At 53.1% G+C, this 9,787-nt stretch overlaps 1 long non-coding RNA gene across 1 annotated transcript in view; it reads right to left on the reverse strand.

Annotated features, from left to right (window-relative positions):
- The window catches only part of LOC309537386, a 49,105-nt gene extending 39,585 nt beyond the window's left edge, over positions 1-9,520 (reverse strand). Inside the window, exon 1 of the long non-coding RNA XR_014221858.1 lies at positions 9,099-9,520. This is a non-coding gene — a long non-coding RNA (uncharacterized lncRNA). The remainder of the gene's footprint in view (positions 1-9,098) is intronic.
- Positions 9,521-9,787: the final 267 nt, after the last annotated feature.

Here is a 9,787-nt window from a genome sequence, read left to right on the forward strand (position 1 = left end):
GATATAACAGCAAAGTTGTAAGATCCACCAGGAAACTATCATCATCATCATGAAGTATTGTGGGATCCAGCTAAATGTAACTTATTAAGAGGTTTAAATACCACCCACATCTGCAGCTAGTATACACAGTGAGAAAATAAGATATGGCTGGAAGGGCATGCATCTAGTCCCCATGAATACTTCATCCTTTAGAAAACTCTGTAGTTAGAAGAACAAGGTGCCTGCCCCCCTTTTTTGGCTGTAGCAACAGCTGAAAAGCATGGTGGGTGGGAAATTGGATCTTTCAGGTTTGGTTTAAGTACGACACAAAAGAATAGGAAGGGCTTTTGGGGAGTGGGGGTTAGCTTAGCGTCACAACAGCAGCCGTACCGGCAGTGCAGACGCAGGGGTGGTACAAAGCCATTAGAAAGGTGGTCTGGGGCTGAAGCAATTAAGCAACTTTGATGTTGCAAAGTCAGGGGTATTGGCAGCGGGGAGAGAGGGGTCACCGTGTTTTTTAAGCCGCAGGGGTTTGCAGCGGAAAAGCTAACTAGCAAAGTTTCTGGGCGAGAGGACTCAATAGCAGACTGAATTGGGGCGAGCGGGTGGATTGGGGAGAGGTAGCGAAACCTGGGCCCGGAAGGGTTAAGGGGGGAGCAGAACTGTCAGGCTGAAGCCTGTGTTAGGCCTCGTTGCCATGGCGGCAGACTGTCTCGCTGGCACTCCCTGACCCCTGAAGGGGGATCTTGGGGAGGGGGAAAGAGGCTGAGACACAGACACTATGGGGCGGGGTTGGGGCAGAGTCCCAGGAGAATCAGTCTAGCACCTGATACAGACGTACAACAGTGCACACACACACACATGCATGTGCCGCGACATATCCGGGCTGAAGCACCACATGCACGGGGAGCAAACAGTCGGATCCAAGGTGCTGAGACTCAAGCAGTGATTCGCCGCGATACAGAAGCACAGAGCACCACTGATGCAGACAAAGAGCGACGCAGCCATGTACATCACCCGGCTAATGCACAGCAGCAGATAAATTACAATGCCACAAGAATGCGCACAGGTGAAACTGAATGCATGCGCCAAACGCGCGGGGGGGGAGCGGAGGGGGACGCGACAAAGAGAAAACAGCAAAGCAAGTGCACAGCGGTGACCCTCGTGCACGCACCAGACTGCAGTGTCACGGTACCCACAGAGGCGTGTGCCCACAAATACATGCGCGCACATTTAACACACACACCCGAGACAACTACGCAAAGCCACACAGTTTCGGAGGCTGATCACCGCACAAAGGCTATGGGACAGTCTGAGGGCTAAGGAGTCTGGCCACGGAAGTCAAGAAAGCAAAGGATACCGACCTGGTTAGGGAGCAAGACAATGCACAATGCTGACCAACAACCCAGGAGGCCAACACAATGCAGGGGACCCCCTGGGAGACACGGCACCCCATACATTTGAAATCCATGACAGACAGAAATCCCAGAACCTCTCTAACAGGGTTTATGCCCCCACACCTGATTTTTGATCAAAGATGATAATCCTGCCACCTTAAAATATTTCACTGCCGCCAACCCCCCTCCCCCCGGCCTTTGCTTCACTTAAAACGAGCCTTTTTATCACCTGAGTAATTTGCTGCACTGCCACTCAGCTTTCTCCTACCCCATATTCCAATATTTTGTCATCCTCTAGGCAAGATGGAACCAGCCTGGAGAAACCATTCTAGGAAACCTGTATACGATCCGCATTCTGATCTCTCAGCCACCCCCAAGTATCCTGAGACAGTTTGTCAGTAGGATATTTGGGACTTCAAATGGTTTTAAAATGCTCTCCATATTCGCTACATGAGGCGCCCTGTTGGGCTGGCCTTGCTTAAAACACAGGCGCACACTGAAACCGCCATCTTAGCTGTCCCCTAGGATTAGCCATGGAATAAGGGATCTGTGGTTTTCCTCTGCCAGGAAAAGGTCCTTCTTTTCCTGGGTTTCCCGGGTTTGGGGAGTGGAATTAGGTAGGTGGTGGAGAGTGATGGAATGATGTTAGAATGTAGGTGCAGGGCTTTTGTCCAGAAGCATTGGCTATTATTTGCTTTGGGTGAGCAATGGGGGAGACTGAGCAATGGGGACAGGGCCTCTTGGTCAGAAAGGCAACTGCCTAGGTCTTAGGACAGTTCCAGAAGGAAGTCCACCCTGTCCATGAGTACTAACCTGTTTGCTAACAACCAAACTCAGTGACTTGGGACTCTGTGTTCTGCCACTCCCCTTCTGGGAACAGAGATACACTCTCTGCATAAGAAGGCATCCTCTGAGATAACTACCATACCATCAAGGCCCCATGTCCGCAATCGTTAACACAGATTTGAATCCTCTCTATGCCCCTGACATCTGAAAACCCAGGATCCAACTAGAAGCACTCCTAAACTCCCAAAATGTCACAAGTTATGTCTCATTGACTGGTGCCCTGGATCAGTTAAGTGGGCCCACTCCCAAATTCATGCCCCTGTGTTCCTCCTTACAGCAAGCATGCACAGCTCTGAAAAAACTGGGTGGTGGCAGTGATGGAAACTGGGGCTGACCTGGCGGCCACCTGCTTGCTTTGTCATGGAAGATACATTGCACTCTCCTCCTTGCAAAAGGGCCTGGTCTTTTAAACAGACTGGCATGGCAAACTTTTCACCTCCTTCTTACCTGCCAGGACCATCTGTTATGGGAACATGAAACCAAATGAGACTTTGCATAGCCTCACAAACCTTATGCATGCGGCCTAACATAAAGAAACTACTTCTATTTTAGTAGCACTAGCCCAACTCTGATAATTATGACATTTTTGTCTCTGCTGTAATATGAGAAAGCTGTGTCCAACCCATTCTTCTCGAAGGTCAAACCACTTCCTTCATTCCCTTCTTCCAAACCCCAAGTTCCTAGGTAGGTGGGGATGGTCATGTCATTGCACATTTTCTCTTCTTTGCCCCATCCTCCTCTTACACCCACCCACCCATCATAATGCACAAATCCTGGGGACACAGATATGTTTCCTGGAAAGGCTGAGCAAGTGGGCATGTGAGAGAGATGGAAACACACAAACAAAAAGGACAGAAAGCAAAGGTGTTGACCCCTAAGGTGGGGGAAATCCATAATTCACATTAGGCCAACAGAAGAGGTACTGTAATAACAGGGCAAGATAGAGAGAAGGTGCCTCATAACTGCCCCAAACCTTTAAGGTAGACCTGTCATCCCCACAAACACTTGCCCTTACACATGCTTCCTGACCTCTCCAGCAACCACCAAATAGCAGTGCCAGACCCTTCAGGTATGTGGAAACCTGGGCATATCTGAACAAGTGAGTGTGGAAAATCAGGTGGGAAATGGTGGCCGACATGGGTGGCTAAATGCAGACGATGCGGTAAATACGAGCATATGGCGTTGAAGGCAAGGGCGTGGGGTGGGACGGCATAGAAAGTTGTATGGGAATCACCGGATGTGTAAGTCTGAAGAATGATGGAAAAGCGAGTGGGCGGGGGAATACGGAGCTGGGCTGGAAGTTGCCTATCAGGAGCAGAAATAGATCAGTGCCTATAAAGGGTGATGAATGGATGAGGAAGCCAGTAGGGGAGATGGATGAATGGGGAGAGATGAAGGGCAGGCGGTGTATTGCAAGACATCGATGGGTGTGCATTAGAAAAAAGGGTGGAGATAAGAAGCTGGCTGAGTTAAGTAGAGTGATGGGTAGGATATCTATATATCTGGACAGGTGGGGAAATGGATCACAGGGTGCCATTGTGCGTTTCTGACATGGTGCAGGTTTCAAAACACACAGAGACTGGTCCAGACCAGCCGTTTATACCACAGTGGTTTGTATTCAAAGGGCCTTTTTCATGACCTCATTCGCACCGAAAGGACGGAAGAATCCCCACCCTCCACCATGCCCCTCAAACCACAGCTCAGAGAGGCTGCAGCCTCCAACAGTCCCTGAGCAACTATTGCAAAGAGAAAAATTTGCCAGTTTCTTTGAATGCAGGCTTCCACCTTCCCAACACAGAGGATATGGGGGGGAGAGACCAAGGCTGGGATATCCACAAAGTGGGGAACGGGGAGGGCAAGTGGGGGGCAGAAAAGTAAAGGGATAAGGAGCAAAGAAGGAAAATAGCTAGTGATGGGACCACTGCAATAAGCTCCCCTCCCCCATCTGTCCCTGCTGTGCTGCAATTCCCTCCCTGCTCTCTCTCTCTTACACACACACACACACACACACACACACACTGCCTTAGAGCTGGTCGGGAGGTCAAGTTCTTAAGAGGATTCTGGCTCTATCACAGGCAGTGAAAGTACATGGGGGTGGTGGCATAGGGGCTGTAGGAGACTGCATGCTTGTGTGCACAAAAGACCGGCTGTGCAGGCGTGCTCCGCTAGGTGAACACGACCTCCTTGAGCATGCAGCACCTTTGCACATCATACTGCCGTGCCCGGTCACACGCATATCTTCTCCCAAAGCTGTACAATTAGCCAAACATAGATAAGAGACACAAGGGTGTCCTGGGCATAGCCCCCCCTCCACCCAACTAGATCATAATTTCACTGGGCTAAGATTTGGGATCAAAGCTTTTAGCTACAACCCAGAACATAAAAGCACCCTAGTCAAATTGCATGTGCAAGCAGAAAAACAGGGAGACACACACTTAAATTAAGAAACTATGGACAAATACAGCCCCCTCTAAGCCAGAAAGGGAGAACAGATCAGGACCACCACTCCAAGCCCACTTATCATCCAAGACACCTTTACTTGGGCTGTTAAGAAAGTAGGTCACAACTGAGGGGGTGGGGAGGGGGGCAGTGGTGAAATCACCAGGCAGCAGTCTTCCCCACAAACCAAACACCTCAAAGTCTCCCCCATCGGTCCACAGCCCCATCTTATAAGGTCTGCTACCTTTCTGAGACAACTAACTAGATAGCTGCAGCTCTGTTTTTGTTCTCAAATCTGTCCATTATGGTGAGAGTTCCCGATTATTGATAAGTCAGGTATTCCCATAACTCTTGGAGGCCATGCTTGTGAAATTTCAGATGCATCCTTATCCCCATGGAAAACTTATCTGCTGATTCATAGCACTGGGGTGATGGTTGCATTTAATTCAAACTAAGCGTTGCTCCTCGTTATATTACAGACCATTATAATGTGCTTTACCCACTGCATTAAGGTTTGGTTCCTACCGGTGGGAAGGGCCCAGTCATCGCCTAAGGGGAGCAGGTATAATTTCTGGGGTATGAAGGCACATCTCTTGTGTTACAGGCTGGTTGGTGCCTGCGCAAAAGAGACATGGAAGTAACCACAAGGGGCCTGGGATCTATGCTGTGTTGGAATTTGTGGGATGGTGTCATATTCAGAGGTGAGTGAACAGAAAGATATATTGGGGAAGAAGGTGCACTTGTGCAGTGTATATGAAAGGAAGAGTAGACATGCATCTGCATATTGAGCAATGAACTTAGGTAATTGTGGTAGAATAATGCATGCTTCTTCATAATTTGTGTCTCTCTGTGTGTCTGCTGGATGTGCCCCTACTGCTCCTAGTGTTATTCTACACAGAGACACCTGCAATATATGTCAGAGAGTGGGGAGCCAAAAGGCTATGCCCCCCACTCCCAAGATGCTGCCCCACCCTGGAACATCTTAGCAGAGGCTGTTTGTGTGCACTCACGCATGCGCGGATGCAGCGACACCTTTGATGAGGAACATATGCATCTGCTTCCCTGGACTGCGGAGGTGGTTCTGAACACGTGTTAACTTTTTCTGGCGTGCTGCTACACAAACCATAGTGCAAACACGTGCACACACATTCATGACTGTGTTGCACGAGTGGTATATGGATTTGTCTCTATGCACTGTACAGCGAGACTGAGAGAGGGGGAGGGGACGGGTGTTTTCACGCATGGAGAGCTGTAAGGCTGTGTTATATAAGGATGTGAGCCGAGGATTCCCAGTTTACAGCAGCTTCCCCAAGCACCACAGAGGCGTGCCCCACTCCTTGCCTGTAGCCCCCTAGACCCCACTCCCCTCCTAGGCCAACTGATTTATGCTCACGCAAAGCGCTGCCAATGAATGGAGGCTGCGCTGGGAGAGACCCCTGACCTCGCCCATGACCTCTGACCCTGTCTGGCTTCACAGACAGGCTGCAGCTGGGTCTCTCCCCCTTGACCCTTTAATTCCAGACCCGCCCTTCCCCACCAAGGAGACTGCCAGACATTAACCCTGTGAGTGCCACAGCTCTCAAAAGAGCAGCCGACTCAGCTAGGATTGTGGGGTGGGTGGCGGGGGGGGGTGTGTGTGTGTGTGTGCCAAGATGGAAGGAGGTGTGCTTTTCGGAATAGAGGGAGAGGGAAGAGGAGTCTGGAATCCTAGATGCCACCCTTGCTCTAAATTCATCTTTACTTCTCCAAATCCTCAGTCAACCCATATCAGCAGATCATGCAAACCACCTCCAAATGAAAGAGTGTTTCCTGCTCTATCCCAAATACATGCTCTCCTGCTCTCAACCCCACTCCTTCCCGAATCTCAGCAGAATAACATTTACACTCTGCAAGTTCCAACTCAAAAGTGGGGGGGCACGGAAGGGAGACGCTGTTCAAACCGTGAAAATGCCCCAATCTCCCTTCTCCCGCCTCAACACCAAGCTCTCCTCGCTGCTTTCCCTGGGCTCCTCCTACTCTCGTGTTGCATTGCCCTCCCCCCCACTAAACGTTAGCGGGGAGGGGGGCACCCCCCCCTTCAGCTCCATGGATGCCCCAATGCCCTCCTCCCTTGCTCCACGGAGGACAGGTTAGGGGCTGCAAGCAGAAGCAAAATGTAGAGTCATGGGGGGGGGGGAGGCAAGCTCTTTGGGCCCCCCTCCCCCATTCCTGCCTGCAACTGCAGAGAGGTGCATCTTGGGATGAATAAATTATATGGGCAGTGGAATGGCAGAATTCAGGGACAGACGAAAGAGAGCGAGAGGGGGAGAGGCAAGCAAAACCAGGCAGGGTGGCAGGGAAGAGAGAATTGCTGCTGTCTCCCAAGGAGGCTGCCTGGATTTGTGTTCTTCCCCCACCCCCAGATGCCAAGACCCCAAACCTTCGCCCAAGATGCCCAATGCATAACTGGAAAACAATTCATGATCTCCGGGTCAGATTCGCCTGCAGCCACCTTACACAAATCCTACAGGCCCCACTTTCAAGGCAATCTTCCGCTCCACACACACACACCCCACTTCAAGATCCCCGCTCCCCACTAAAGGAGCACCTCAATCCAAAGCCTGCTTGCTCCAACCCACTTTTCTTCCGGCTCCCAGAAAAGGAACCCAAGTGTCCTGACAGTCGCTTTTCCTTTTGATTTTGCAGAAAAGCCTCCACCCTTCCCCTCGAAATATGTGCATTAATGAGGGGGGGGGACAAACATCTGAAAGGGGTCTCCTTCGCAATGTTTATTGCAATGCACAGCACCAATCCTAGGAAAGATGACAGAAAAGAGGCGGGCGGGAGGAAAGAGGAAAGTATCAAGGGGATTCTACGATTCTTATGCTGCAGCCCAACTCTTACGAGCAAGCCCCCGTGAAGTGTAGGGCTTGCTTCCGAGTAAACACGGGGCTCGCACTGCCTTCCCCCCACTTTGCGCTCGAGGGCAGAGCCCTCCTGCAAAAGGAACCCTCCTATCTTTTCCAAGCGGCCCCAGCGCCTCAACTTCCTTCCTTCGGAGCAGCCTCCCATTGCAGCGCCCCTCACCCCGCCCTGCCGACCTACCTGATCCTCGGGGGGGGGAGGGAGGGGGCTTGCGGTGATCCTCTCTTTCCCCCCAGTTAAGAACTCCCACAAAGTGGGCGCGCGGGGTGGGGGTGGAGGGGGAAAGCGATCCAGACGAACAAAGAACGCGCATCTTACAAGGTGGATGGGGAGGGAGGTTGCCTGCCATTCTCTTGCCGACCCCTCTGCTCTGATTTGGTGGTGTGGGGGGAGAGTAGGAACCCCTCCTCCTTCTCCTCCCAGGCTCCTGGTTCCTCTCTCTCCGAACTTGACCTCCAGTCCAATCTGCTTCTCTTTCGTGCGCGCGCGTGTGTGCCCCCCCTCTCTTTTTTTTCCAGGCTTCTGCACAGGAAAATACACAGCGCGAGAGGCCGAGTTAGAAAGGGGCCCCGCAGGGGAAACGGGGAGGGAGGGGAAAGAGGGGAGGGTGGGGGGGGCGGCTGTCCAGCCCAGGAGTTTTGCTGCACCTGCAGGGGAGAAGGAAGCTTTGCCCTTCTTTGCATCTTGCAGAATTGGTGGGGCGGCGGCGGAGCGCGCGCGCGGGGTGTGCGGGTAAAAGGAGGAGAGAGAAAAGGGGTCTCTCCGCAACTCAGAGCTAAAAGAAGAAACCCAGGAGTGAAAGGAGACGAGGCTGGCGGCGGCGGGAGAGGGAAGGTGGAGAGGACGGGCAGAAGGACGGAGAGAGGGGAGATGTCAGGTTGCTGGGCGAGGGAGGGGAAAGAAGCAATGCATGAACTCAAGGGCAGGAGGAAAACGGGGAGGGGGGCGGGGTGCTGGAAAGGGAGAGAAAGCAGCAGAATTGCCGCCGCCACCCCGCAAAAAATGCAGAAGTAGGGTTTGCAGAGGAAGAAGGTTAAGGAGGAGGGAAAAGAGGGTTAGGAAGGACGGGATCGGGGAGGATCCCTAAGATAAGAGGAAAGGAGATTTGGGAAGCGGGCTCGGAGAGCAGGAGAATGACAGCAGAGACGGGGAGGGAAGGAGGAACAAGGAGGCTGGGAGGCTGCCACAGGCCACTTACCGGGGAGTAAAGCCACTGAACTTCCAGCGGGAGGGAAGGAAGGAAGGAGTCTCAGATAAGGTTGACAGGAGAAAGTCAGAAGGGAAAGCTGGCGAAGGAGGGAGATCGGCAGAAGGAGAAAGAGATTAGCGGGGAAGGCAAGGCAAAGGGGCTGCTGCTGCTGCTGCGGATGCAGAGAGAAGAGGAAAGAGGGAGGGATAGAGGAGTGCAAAAAGGGCATGCCCCCTGCCCCGGTTCAGTGCAGGCGGGGATGGCTCGGAAAGGGGAGGACGCCCCCCCCTCCACCGCTCTCTGCCGCCACCGATCTTTAATTTCAAGCCTCGCCATGCACTCACCTGCCAGGACCCGAAGCGCTGCTGCTGCTGCTGCCGCCGCCGCCACCAGCCTCCTCCTCCTCCGCCTCCTCCTCCTCTGCGTCTCCACCGGCAACGAAGACCAAGTCTCCGGGGCCCGCCAGCGCTGCATGCTGGGAGAGGCTCTTTGGGGGTGCTGGTGATGTCATTGGTTGGAGAAGGGGGGGCGGGATATTGGATCCCCTCCCGGAAAAGAAAGGGGTGGGAGAGCGAGGGAGAGAGAGAGAGAGACGGAGGGAAGAGAAAAGAAAGCAAAGCGGAGCAGCCGACTCCCTCCCTCGCTCGCCCTGGAGTGGCTGGTTTGAGCCTGAGCCGCTGGACTGCGCTAAGCAGCAAAGCTCCGGACTCGCCCGTCGCCCGCTTCATTGGCGGGGGGAGGCTGCACGGGGTCTGGTCTGGTGCCCTAACACAGCTAGATGGGGGGGGGGGAGGAGGAAGGCTGAGTTTGGGTGGTGGTGGTGGAGGAGGAAGCAGGACTCCTGGGTCCCTGATCTCTCTCCCTCTCCCCACCCGGCCGCAGCCAGCTGACTTGGGTCAAGTGATAAGCAAGAGAAGAGATTATAAACGGAGAGAGGGCCCAGCAGGCGCGAGGCTCTTTGCAGTGCCAGGGTTGGATCCCTCCTGGTAATTGCCCCTGGGCATGTGTGGAGTGTGCTTCCCTCGCCCATGGA

The sequence above is a fragment of the Podarcis vaucheri genome, assembly GCF_965113315.1.
Source record: "Podarcis vaucheri genome assembly, chromosome: 7".
Classification (NCBI taxonomy): Eukaryota; Metazoa; Chordata; class Lepidosauria; order Squamata; family Lacertidae; genus Podarcis; species Podarcis vaucheri.